Source organism: Cebus imitator, unplaced genomic scaffold (genome assembly GCF_001604975.1).
Source record: "Cebus imitator isolate Cc_AM_T3 unplaced genomic scaffold, Cebus_imitator-1.0 Scaffold286, whole genome shotgun sequence".
Taxonomy (NCBI): Eukaryota; Metazoa; Chordata; class Mammalia; order Primates; family Cebidae; genus Cebus; species Cebus imitator.
Genome location: NW_016107601.1, coordinates 1,541,166 through 1,554,448, shown reverse-complemented (window position 1 = coordinate 1,554,448; position 13,283 = coordinate 1,541,166). Strand labels below are relative to the sequence as shown.

Genomic DNA, 13,283 nt, shown 5'->3' with positions numbered 1-13,283 from the left:
TCCAAGGCTAATGCTATTCCTTCTGTATACCTTTGCTACATCTAGACTATATTTCATCATCATCCTGTCTGTAATTTATTACAGAACACTCTATAATACTAACTACTTTATAGCTTTTCTTATTCTTCAGCCATGTCTTTGTTCAATATAAGAACAAAGTTGTAGCTTTTGACACATGATGTCCTGGTCTCCTTGTGTCTAATATATGTGAGAGCTTTTCCTCCAAATTTCTGTCTGTACCATTCTCAGTCAAAAATTGATCAAAGTTTAAAAATTGACAGTATGATGTCCTCATTAGTCCAGCTCTTCTCTGAGAAGATGGCTTCAGTATAGATATAGCCCAGCAGCATTTTTTTCTTTAGAATGTAGCTGTACATTAAATATACAAATATGCTGACACCTAAGTAATTTTAAAGGGAGAGAAATGAATATGGCGTTTTAACTTTTGTCGACTCAGTAAAGAGGCTTGAAGTGTTCATATTTTAAATAAATGTATATAAAATAAAAATGTACATTTCAATGAAATAACAAAAGTTGGTGCTGCAGTGGAAATACAAATATCCTCTTCTTTCTAAGTGGAGTTTTCCAAACTGAAAAGCTTAGGACCGCAAGCAACTACACATATCCCAGCTTAACTTAGTTCAAATACCACTCAGAGGTGCTGAGCTGAGAGAAATCCTCTGTGAGATCAGGATGTTACACAACTAAACATGACTTCCAACATTTTATTTCTATCATTCTTTTCAAATTGCATTCACAGCCACAACTGCTCTCTTCTAATAAAGGTGAGAGCGATAACATTTCTTCTTTTAAAATAGCAATGATATTACCAAAGAAAAATATCAAAGTTAGCAAATTTATTTTGGAATTGTCAATGGAAACCAATGTTCATTTAACTTGCCCCATAGCTCGCATCCCCCAAATCATCACCCGGGAGTAATAGCTTACAAATTTTAACATTAAATAAATGTAAAGCATTAGAACTGATGCAAAGTACTATTATTTTGACAAACTGTAATTTGAAAAGGGTAAATCAATTTAAACCATTTTTGTTTAAAATCAGCTCCTAAGGCTATAAACTCATAGTGGTTGCCAAGTTTCAACCCAAAGTGAATGTTAAGGTCTATGTTATTAACCCTTGAAAAATGAGCTCTATCATGGAAACAATGACAGACCTGGGCACTACCAGGTGCAGTTGCTGAAGCTGACAGTCAGTCAAGTAAGAGTAATGCAAGGTTTCTTCATATGCAAATCACATAATATGTGCTTACCTTTAAAGAGCAATGTCAGATTACCATAAAAGTGTTTAGATATAAATGCCTTTTTTAAAGAAACCAAATTCATTTATACTGAACTCTCTATGGCTGACATACCATGATAAATCACCTCATTACACAGGAAGCCATAAATACGGCTATTGAGGATGAGTGTGATTGTAAATGAGACTGCTGGAATTCTACTGTGTCTCGCAATGACCCTCAAGAAAAACATACCTGTAGATCATGGTAAGTTTCCCTTGGAACTAGTGCCCCATGCTTACAATGCTATCCAAATAAGTTTTCTGATCCTTGGGCTTTGTTTCTTAAAATAACACCATTAGGGTATATTTTTTTCATAATGATGTCCATGAATTAAACAACTATAAACCTTCTAAACGTGTTGTAAGACATTAGGAAATACAAATTGGTGAATTTATATACTGGGAAAGGTCACAAAGTAATCTTCTGGGGTGCTAAGGATATTCTAAATCTTAATCTAACAGTCATTCCAAGGAGTATATGTGTATTAGCCCATTTTCATACTGCTATAAAGAACTACCTGAGACTAGGTAATTTACAAAGGAAAGAGGTCTAACTAACAGTTCAATACCTGGGGATGCCTCAGGAAACCTACAATCAAGGCAGAGGTGAAGGAGAAGCAAGGCACCGTCTTCACAAGGTAGCAAGAAGGAGCAGTGCTGAGTGAAGAGGGAAGATCCCCTTATAAAAAACCATCAGAACATGTGAGAACTCACTCACTATCATGAGAACAGCATGGGGAAATAGCCCCCATGATTCAATTACCTCTACCTGGTCTCTTACTTGACACATGGGGATTATGGGAATTATAATTCAAGGTGAGATTTGGGTGGGAACACAAAGCCTAACCATATCAATGTGTATGTATACATGTATATAGGTGTGTGTGTATAATCACAGAGCTGTACACTTAAGATTTGTAAACTTTAATCTATGTAGATCATTTTGCAATTTTTTTAAGTTAAAAAACAAAACAAAAACATCCTGACATCCCTAAGTCATTTTTCAAATGACAGCTTAGAACAAGAACAGTTAATGCGAACTTTAAGAATCACCTCCCAAATTGGAAGCCCATTTCCTATTCTCCAGCCCTTGCCTCCCAAATCCTTTTATATTCTTCATGTGCAAAAATGTCAACGCAGAACTCTTCCTGGTGCGAATTTACTATTCAAATCTGGAAACATTCATGCTAAAGTGAGATTTCCAAGAAAGACTGTAATGCCTTTATAGAGAAGAAGCAAGATGAGAAGTTGTCCAGACAGCTGGCAGGAAAAAAGGACAGAGAGAAGGAAGATGTAAAGTGTTCTGAAATATATACAGAGCTGGAGATCAAAGATCCCTAGTATGTCTATCCTCAGGAGTCCCCACAGGCTTCTTGATCCTCAGTTCATCATTCCCACCATTATTCATATTCTTATAACCTATGCCTCTCACATCCAACTCACCTCTCTCTCACCTGCTCAATCACCAGGTATAGGACAAAAGGAACTACAAAGTCCCCAGCTATGCTGTCTGCCAAAGACAATAGGGACTGTAACAATAGCTCAGCCTCATGTTTAAAAATCAAAACGTCCATTTGATTTTCAATTTAAGTTGGAAACTTTTCTGGCTCTTGGGAAGGAAAACCCAAAGCATATTCCATACCTCTGTTTATGCAATACACAGACACCTGAGTATATGGTAAATGTAGTTTTTGTAGCACATGTTGTTCCTTGTTTAGTTCATTTAGCCTGACAGAGTTCATAAAAATGAATGCAACAATAGTAATATTTCATTTAGGTCCACTGGCATTTCTCATGATGTACATTAAAAAGATGTAATATATATTATAAATATGAGAGCAGGTGTATACACAGATATGCATTTAACTCCAAGGTACATTAATAGAATGATAATTTCCATGTATTAAATCTACAAGAACCAAAATACTCTGAGTTAAGACATCTGTACAGAATTAGGTGCCAAATGAAATGTCACAATCAAATAAAACATTTCTTTATGAGAATCACATGATTTTTTAGAACTAGAAAGAACCTTTGAAATCACCCAGTAAAACTTGCACATTGACAGGTATCTAAGCTGAGTTTTTAAAAAATTAAATGACTTATATAAGCTCACACAGCAAGTTAGTGAAAAAGCCACAGCTAGAATCTTCCTTCTCCAAGTGCAGTGCTCCTTCTACCACATCATTAGCAGCAATGGCTTATGAAGAAGAAATGAACAAGATCTCACTGTAATAACCTCATGTGCTCATTTCAGTGTGTCAATGGATTTTTTTGTGATGCATGCTCATAATTTCTCATAGTTCTGCTAACTCAGTCAATCTCCCCTCTTCTTGAAGACTGGAGCTGGAACCAAACTGGATTCTTTAGACCCTACAGCACATACTACAAATTACATAGACCCTGTGGGCACTTAATTGGTTGGTGAGTCAAATATTGGTCATTTATATTCTACATGGGTATTAACACAGGGTCTACTTATCCAAATGAGAAGATCAAAATTGTATTTATTTAATATAATACCTTCATCCTGACTAGATCAACCTAACCTGAAAATTGAAATGAAAAAGAAGTATTACAATTTAAAATGTCTCAACATAGAGCTCAGAACCAAAGCAGACAGATGCCAGGACAGGAGGAAATGGAAAGGAATAACAATTTCAGGTTTCCAATTCCAGAGCACATTGGGTCCACCAAAAGGGTTTCAAAATCACAAATTTAAAAGATCATTAAGACATAGTCTAATTTCTAAAAAAAATATGAAAATTTCAACTGCAATACTTCACCTGATATCTGACATACGATTACCAAAGACCTAAACTGAAGGCCACAGAAAACACTAAAACAAGCACCAGCATTGCTGCTGCCCAGTTTGGCTTTGAGAAATTAAATTTGAGTAATATTAACTTCAGTTTACCCTTTTATGCAGCAGCATAAGTCAGAAACTGTGCCTGTGTCTCAGCTGAAAGGTGGCATAAAGCTAAGTATAAGGCAGCTGACTCTGGTTTAGACAATACAGTCCTATAACAACTCTTGCCACAAGGACAGTGAAATATTGCAATAGTAGCAGATTGCTAACTAATACAAATGATTAGAAGATTTTGTGTAAATGTTTAAGTTTAGAAAATTATCAAGAAAGCAAACAAGACCAAGAAATTAAGGTTAACACAAGCTGTCTTTTGTTCTTTTATAGAAATGTGTGGATGGAAACCATTAACAGCACTGCCTTGGACACTGGTAAAATTCCCGTAGAGTGTTTTATAAAGGTAATGAACCTGTATGTGCCTCACTGAACAGGCCTGCTATTAAATCTTCCCTAAGAAATGGGGTAAGATTGCTGGGGTGTTTTGTGAGCAGTGTGAGCTTTGCCTGTACGTAGTCAGGAATTTTAATTACTGGCCCCAAAATTATGATTTCCTTAAGTAAAATAAAATAGAAACCAATCCAGTACACACTCCACATCATCAATTTTTAATTTACCTAATTTTAAAGATTTCTTTTGTTAGAAGTAGATTTGGGGGAAAGGAGTAAAGTAGAAATCTCAAATGACAAATGTCCAGCCTTGACAACCCAATCACAAACAAATTAAATGTCCATCTCTGTCACAGCTGGCAATCCCAGCCTGGCCCGGGGGAAATCCTCCATGTTTTTTAGAACAAATGTATTGGAGGCTAATCAAAACCTAATGAATCCCTCAGGAAAACAGCTCCTTAGTCCACATCTATAAGAACTTTACTAGTTTGGAGGAGGTATCTACCAGTTGTTTTCTGGGATAGCAATGGTTGTGTAAATAAGAGAGCTGGACACCCACAGGAAAATGTTTCAGCTATGTCTTCACTCACCAAAGTGTCAAGGTGATGCATCTGTTGGTCTGTCTAACAATACATTTTAATACTGACATGTAGGGAGAGAAAAGACCAGAAGGAGGAAAGTTGTCAGGGCAAAGGAAAGAGGCAATTTTTGACTTCTAAACAAAGCCTGTCTGTAATTATTTGGTCTGATCAGCCCCTGTAGTTTATTTTGAATTTTCTGAAAGTATGAAAAAAAAGGAGACAGGCTGATAAGGGCGAGTTTGGAACATTAATCAGAGGAAAACAAGGGACATGAAAAGGGCAAGGAAATAAGAAAAAGGCACCAAAAAAGTTATCATCAGCAGTAATCACGTTTGCCCTGAACCCTGGTTTTTTTGAGGACTGCTTACAGTGCTGAAAGATGAGCCCTTTCAATAAAAAAAAATAAAACCTGTAATAACTATATCAGACATTTTTCATGGGCTTCCAAGGTGCCAGGCACTTCATACACACTATCTCTAAATCTCATTTTTGCCTAGCAAGGAAGGTTATTATCCCTATTTTGTAGATGAGGAAACTGAATTCCAGAGAGGTTCGAACGTTGTCAAGCACAAAGCCGATAAGTAGCAAACGAAAATTCCTACCCAGAGGCTGAGTTGTTTTTACCTTACCAAAATCAAATCCTCTCCTTTCTGTCTCTCTCTCTTTCTGGTCTTCTCAATAGTTTTCTCTCTCAGGGAAGTCCTATTGTTTATAGCTCCAAATTTAAAGCAAATTAAAAGCCGCCTCATGCCAAAAGGCTACTCCAAACTGTGTAATCAGCAAGACAGGTAAAATCACTTGGCTCTCTTACATTGCAGATTATATAATTAGTCAAAGCAAAATGGGGCAAAGACATGTGGGAGCAAACAGATTTAGGGCTACACTTCCCTATGTATATTCAGCCTTTGCACAAAGACTTACTGTTCTCACCTTTCTTAGCAGATTCTAAAGTAGTGGGTTCCAATGCCACTTTAAGGTTTACAATCCCTGGAAGGGCTCAGAAGAAAATGAGGCAGCATCCACATGGTTCCAGTTTACTCCTCTGCCCCCACAAAGAAGCCTACTATACACCTCTAATTAAAGGATAAACATTAGCACTAGAAATTGTAATTAAAGGATTTATACACACCTAGGATCCTCTTGACAACACACTCATTCATATTACTATGTAAAAGTTTTATTTACTCACATGCCAACTTACAATTGAAATGCAGTTTTATGGTCCATTCCAAAGGCATAACTTGAAGAGGGTGGAAACAACTTTAGGGGAAAAAAAAACTAAAAACTAAAAACTCTAACTTTGGATTGAAATGATGACTTTTTTGCTGGGCATAGTGGCTCATACCTATAATCCCAGCACTTTGGGAGGCCGAAGTGGGCAGATCACCCGAGATCAGCAGTTCGAGACCAGCTTACCCAACATGGTGAAACCGTCTCTACTAAAAATACACACACACACACACACACACACACACACACACAATTAGCTGGTGGTGGTGGCACATGCCTGTAATCCCAGCTACTAGGGAGGCTAAGGCAGGAGAATCGCTTGAACCAGGAGGCAGAGGTTGCAGTGAGTGAAGATGGCACCACTGCATTCCAGCTTGGGCAACAGAGTGAGACTCCATGTCAAAAAAAAAAAAAGAAAGAAAGATGACTTTTTAAAATTGTTTGAAATCTCTCTGGGAACTATATTAGTAATCTTTGCTAAAAGCCATTTTGGTGTCCCCATAGTAGCCCCCCGGGGACACTATGATGTTACTTAGTGTCAAAATAGCAAGGGAGCAAGAGCCTAGGAGTTGGAGTCAGAAATGCAATAGCTTGGAATTCTGGCTTTGATTCTTTCTAGCTGTTGACTTGCGGTATATTATTTAAATTCCTTGAGTCTCAATTTCCTCATAGAGCAAGATCAATATATGTTTCGCAGAGTGGTTGTGGGTACTGAATAAGGTAAAGTACATACAGCCCAACAGAATGCCTTGGCACATATCAGGGTGAAAAGCTGTTCTGTCCTATATTTCTTTCTTTAAACTCTAGTAACAGATTCATTCAACCAGTGTTTTAACAAGTGCTTTTTGTGCTTCTCCAAGGTAAAATGCACAAATCTAGGATTTTAGGCACTAAAAGGGGTAAGTTATTATCTTGTCTTATTCTTAAAGATCTTATATAGTAGTGGAGGACTTACTTATACATTATTTACACATATATAGAAATTTTATCTTAGGTACAATGTGATAAGTAAAACTAATAGCTAATAGTTATTGAACTCTTTCATTATGCCAAATACTGTGATTTGTCCATTTAGTTTAATGCCTATAACCTTAGGGCTACAGGAAGTATTAGTAAAGTTCTGTGAAAGCCCAGAGAAAGAAATTATTAATATCAAGAAAGGAAACCCTGAAGGCTCTTCTATAGTATTTGTGATATTTAAATCAGGTTTTGAAAGATGAGTAGGATTTTAACAACCTGAGATAGTTAATGGCCTAGGAGGAAACAGCAAATGTAAAGATCATGAAAGCGTTCAGTTCAGTATTTCTAGAAAACAAAAGCATCCCATAGTAGCCACTGAACTAGAAGATGAAGCTGTAAAGATAGGATGGAGATAAATGGTAGAGAGCACAGAGACCATGTTAAGAACTAGACCATTCCCCTATGAATTGCCCAATCAGACCTATGTTTTAAGAAGACCATGGGAGTGGATGGAGCAGATTAGAAAGAGGAGTAACTGGATATAGAGAGTCCAATTCTGGGCCTGAAAATAAAGGTCCAAATGGTACATATATTCACTACTATCCCTGCCGATGAGTTAAGGTAGACACAGTTCTTTCCAGTGGCACTGGTCTGTGGAGGAGGAAATAAAAGATACAACCTGAATTTGTGGCTGTCACTGTCTTCCAGGAAGATTAGACTCCTGACAGCCTAACTGTGATTGAAAGGGTCTTCATGTAGGAAATTCAAAAGGCTAAGAAAAAGTTGTTTAATAAAATTCAGGAACCAGAGAGGAGATATAAGCCAAGTCTAGGCCTCAGGAAGATTCATACTGGAATTTTGTTTTTACATATCTGGGCCTTTTGTAGCCACACAGCACACTCGTAAAAATTCAATCACCACCTCCATCAACTACAAAACAACCACTTGATAGCCTTTCTTTTCTTTTTTGCAGTGAGTGGAAGGATAAGTTTTTTGTTTTTGTGGGTTTTTTTTTTATATTTAATGCTCCTCAGTTCCTCAAGGAAAGGTTGTTTATCCTCATCCTTGTTTCCCAAGCCCCTACACAGGACATGGGACATAGAGGATGCTGCATAATTTAATAAATGTTTAATTATTTAATCAATTAATTCAAGGCAGAAGGCCATAATAGGCTAAACCAGACTTCAGCTGGTTCTAGTTATGTGGATCAATGTGAGAACCGCTTCTTTAGCATTTTAGACAATGTGGCTCCATAAGGGCCTTAGGTCCATTTCCAGCCCATCCTTGCATTTGTAAAAAAAAAAAAAAAAAAAAAAAGATTTCTAAGAGAAGGCTGTTTCCACTTCCCCCAAGCTCTATAATATGTATAAGACAGCATAAAATGCAATAGAATTTTTGTCCATAAATAGATATTTATTCAGAACCTTTAAGCATGGAGTACTGGCATTTTTGTGAATTGGTCCCCTCTAAACAGTTTAATGTCTTATATATGCTAATATAGATTATTTATATATGTTTTTAGATAGACAAGCCTACACAAGAAGTCTAGAAGTTACAAACCTTCATTTTCTTCCTTGTATCTCCTATCAGTGTGTAATTGAGTCCTCCCTGACAGGTCTCTGTTTCTCTTTAACTTTCATTTATTCCTTCTCTCTCTGCAGTGTCTCAGCTCTTTCCTGTTGGCCTTGGACATGAATTTCAGTCAAATGGTTCCATCCAGTTTTCTCTCCAATGGAGCTGTGTATGACTTGTACAGCTCCAGGGTAATTGAGAAGATAAAGGAAAATGATCATTCCTTGTCCAACTCAAAGTTAAATATGTAAAAGATAAATATTTCTTTTGTCTGATTGCATATTCAAGAAGACTCTATTGATATGCTTACAGCGTTGTTCTGATTATTTTTCCTAAGCATCTCTTCTATCATCCTTGATAAGTATGTGCCAGAACTCCGGAGAGTATGGTTAGAACCCTGGCCCAGAAAAAATAAGTGGAGGAGAAAATCCTGTCTTGAGACAATACCATAAAGACATAAAGTAGCAAAAATTGATTTTCATAATGTTGGGATTTTTCATATTTAAAAATTACATATGTATCTAACAAATACTTCTTAACAGCTCTACTCTGAAACTAACTTCAACCAGCTGGGACATAACATGAACAATGTTGACATGCAGGAGTTGAAAACATGAGCCCCAACACGGCCCTAATTTCCATGAAAGGATAAAAATTATTATGAAAAAAATCCAGAGGCAAAAAAGGGCTGGCACACAGGGAACTTTGGATAAATTATGTTCCATTAAACACAGCATTACTTTTAATGTTGTACTTACTGGACACTTTGTAGACCTTTTTTTTAAAAAAAAAATACGATGATTACAGAATTATCTTCATTTTTGAAAGAACAAAACCAGAAAAAATGAAGTTAAACTTCAACTTAAAAGATTAGATCAAGCATGAAATAGTTTCTTGGCCAAATTTCAGGGGTCTTGCTTAAGATTAAGATGAGGAGAGGGTCTACTAACGGGGAGAAAGGATTTCAGGTCTTGCAAACATTTAAATCGTGTATAACACAAGTTTGGGATTTGTCACAAGAAACAACAGAAGGAAAGCAGTTCATTGGATACACCAGTCTTTTGCACAGTTCATCAGCACTACTTAAAACACTTTCTGACTTGACAAACTACTAGTAAACTCTCAAAACCCAAATCAGTTGTCACCTTCTCTAGGCGGCCTTCCTTACCCCAACCCCAGCTGAAGTTAATCCTGCCCTTCTCTGTATCATTCTCTACTGTGTACATAGTTCTATTATTGTGCTTAATTATATTTATTTGTTCATATATCATCTTCTCTACTCAAAATATTAATTCCTTGAAAGCAGGCCAATATCTTATTGATCTCTGAAAAAGCAGAGTATCAGAAACATAATAGGCACATTATTCACTTTATGCAACTAAAGAAACAAGGAGTAAATGTGCAAAATTGCTAAGCAGTTCTTCTTGAACATATTTTGCACAGCCAAGAAGTCAATGTTTAGTCTTCAACACCTTTGCCCTTCTTTGGCAATTTCTTTCAGTCCCTTGATTTCAGCTGTTTTCATTATGATTACCAAATCTGCATTTCCATTCTTGAACTTTTGTCCAGATTCTAGATTCACTTTCACCGCCTGCTAAACATTTCCACATGAATAGCTCATGAATACTTCAACTTTCAATGTACCCAAAAAGAATTTATTACTCCTCTGTCACAAATTTACCCTTCTTGCGGTGTTCTCTGTATTGGTTCATTGCTTCAGCATCATCCCTGTATGACAAGTTGAGCCCTTAGAATCAGCTTTTCTCCCCACTTTTGCATCCCTCACTCTATTCTCCCACTGCCAAGTCCTTTCAGTCCGACTACCCACTGTCTTTTGCTTATCTCTTCTCTTTTCCACTTCTACTGAATTAGTTCAAATTCTCAATATATTTCTCCTGACCAATGTAATAAACTACTAAGAGGCTTCCTGCTTCAAGCCTTTTTAACACAACTCCCATTATGCTGCAAATTACTTTCCTAAAACAACAATATATTTATGTCGGTTTCCTGCTCAAAGACATCACTGCTGGCTCTTCACTGGTGCAATTCCTCCTTCTGGCATGCCAAGGCCTCTGAGAGAGCCCCATATACATCCATCATTTTTTCATACTGCCCCACACAATGCACACTCCATTCACACACTCTCTAGCCATATCTGTCTACTCCTCAAATATGCCCTCTGCTGCCTCATCCCCAACAAGTCAGGTTGTTCTACAGATCGGAAGGTCCTCCTATCTCACACTTCTCCTTCTCAATTTCCCTATCAATGTCCTGTTCATCCTCTAGGCCAGTGGTTCTTAACCTGTACTTCATAGACCCCAAAGGGTCCAAAGGTAAAATTAAGAGATTTGTCATTTGGATGGGAGAAAAATTACATTTCTGTTTTTGCTGACTTCTAACTGAAATGTAGTATTTCCTTTCATTGTGAATCTAGGCAACAAACAATCAAAATATTAGACGTACATAAGACTTTGTCACAAATAGAAATCACAGATATATCTATATCACATTATCGTCATCACAGATAACTTGATTTATGCTCATTACTACTTTGCAATTACAATAGTTATTACACCTGCAAATGAAATTTTTTTTATTTAATGCCTTAGTAAAGAAGTGTACTTATTATATCACAATTTTTTATATTTCAAAAGCTATTTTGATACAATTGTTTTCAATTATAATCCTTTCTCTTTTATTTTATACATTCCAAACATTATTTTGGGAACAGGTCATTAGACACAATAATGATTAAGGATGCCTGTCTAGGCTTATCCTAAACTCTACCAAAAGAAGTTTTCCCACACTTCACCCCTACCCCACACAGTATAAATTAATATCTTCCCCCGGGAGGTGGCCAGCGAGCAGGGACCGAGCAATGTCGCACGGAGCCGGGCTCTTCCGCACCATGCAGCAGCTGCGTCGCACTCAGACCTGGGGCCTGCGCGGCCCAGCCCCGCCCGAGGCCCCTGGAGGCGCTGCTGGACCCCGGCTACCCCCGCACCCACAGGACCCTGCTGAAAGTGGCGCAGATGGTCACCCTGCTAATTGCCTTCATCTGCGTGCGGAGCTCCCTGTGGACGACTACAGTGCTTACAGCGCCTACAGCTACTTTGAAGTGGTCACCATTTGCGACTTGATAATAATCCTCGCCTTTTACCTGGTCCACCTCTTCCGCTTCTACCACGTGCTCACCTGTATCAGCTAGCCCCTGTCAATCTTCGGTTTCGTGGCCACCTTCCTCTACATGGCAAGCGTACGGCTGTCCTACAAGGTCTCGTGTGTAAATGCAGCCGTCTGACGAGGCCACAGCCCCTCGGCCCCTCAGGAGCTTTGCAGAGAGGAGGACGTGTGCCCCAGGCGAGGTCTCTGGACCTTTGTTCCTGTGCCAAAGTCCTGCCAGGCCGGTGAGCACCAGGAAAGGCCTGCACCCTCTTCCTGCCTTCCCAGGAAGTCAGCTCCCTGAGCTCCTGAGCCGGCCGGAAACAACTCTTTCTCCCGCCTTCCGGGGGGGAAACTTTCTCCTGCCTTGACAGGGTAGGGGGGAGAACATTCCTCCCTTCTGGGAAAGGAAAGCAGCTTTCAGGGAATTCTGTTTTCTGCCTTCCTGCTTCTGGAACTACCTCAGGTACTAACGCCCCCACTTAGCACAGCTGGAGGGGTTTGTGAGTACTCCCGCCTAAATCCCTTCTACTTCTCACTTCTCAGGGGAGTGAAGCCTTAAGAAACAAAGCCCCCTCCTAACTTATCTGGCTTGTCAGTCGGTCCACTTTCCTGAAGCGAGGTGTGCCTGTAGAAACACTATGTGGTCAGCCTGTGCCCAAGGAGACCTCGCCCGTCCTCTCCATCTCTGCCTCTGTTACCATTGTGCATGTGTTTGTGTGTTTTTTAATAAAATATTGACTTGGAAAAATAAAATAAAAAAATAAATTTCTTCTTCTACCTTGATTCCATCAACTAGTTGAAACCCCTCCTGAAGCTCTCATTGCCTGCCTTCCTTTGTAGTTATTTATTAGTCATTTACAAGGCTTTGAGATCCTGGGGATAGGATCATTTATTTCCTGTTTTTAAGTAGCCTGTGGTGATTGTATCCATGGTAGGTGATGAACCTGAGTTGTGCTGAACACATTTCTTTTTCAGGGAATCTTTTAGTTTGATGGAAATCAAATCAAGAAAATAGACATGTTGCTAATGTGTTCTGGTGGCTGAAGCGAGTTTGTCAACTTGTAACCTAAACTGAACTGGTCTGTTCTCCTAACTGATTTCTATGTCTCAAAACAAGATGGAAAAACAAGGGCAAGGATGAAAAAGGTGACTATAGAATTCCATCTTTGGTAATCCAGACACACAGCAATGAATAATTTATATTTATATATATATATATATAT

The 13,283-nt window shown here is 38.3% G+C and overlaps 1 pseudogene; it reads left to right on the top strand.

Moving 5' to 3' along the window:
* Positions 1–11,773: 11,773 nt before the first annotated feature.
* Positions 11,774–12,299, top strand: LOC108284976 (annotated as a pseudogene).
* Positions 12,300–13,283: the final 984 nt, after the last annotated feature.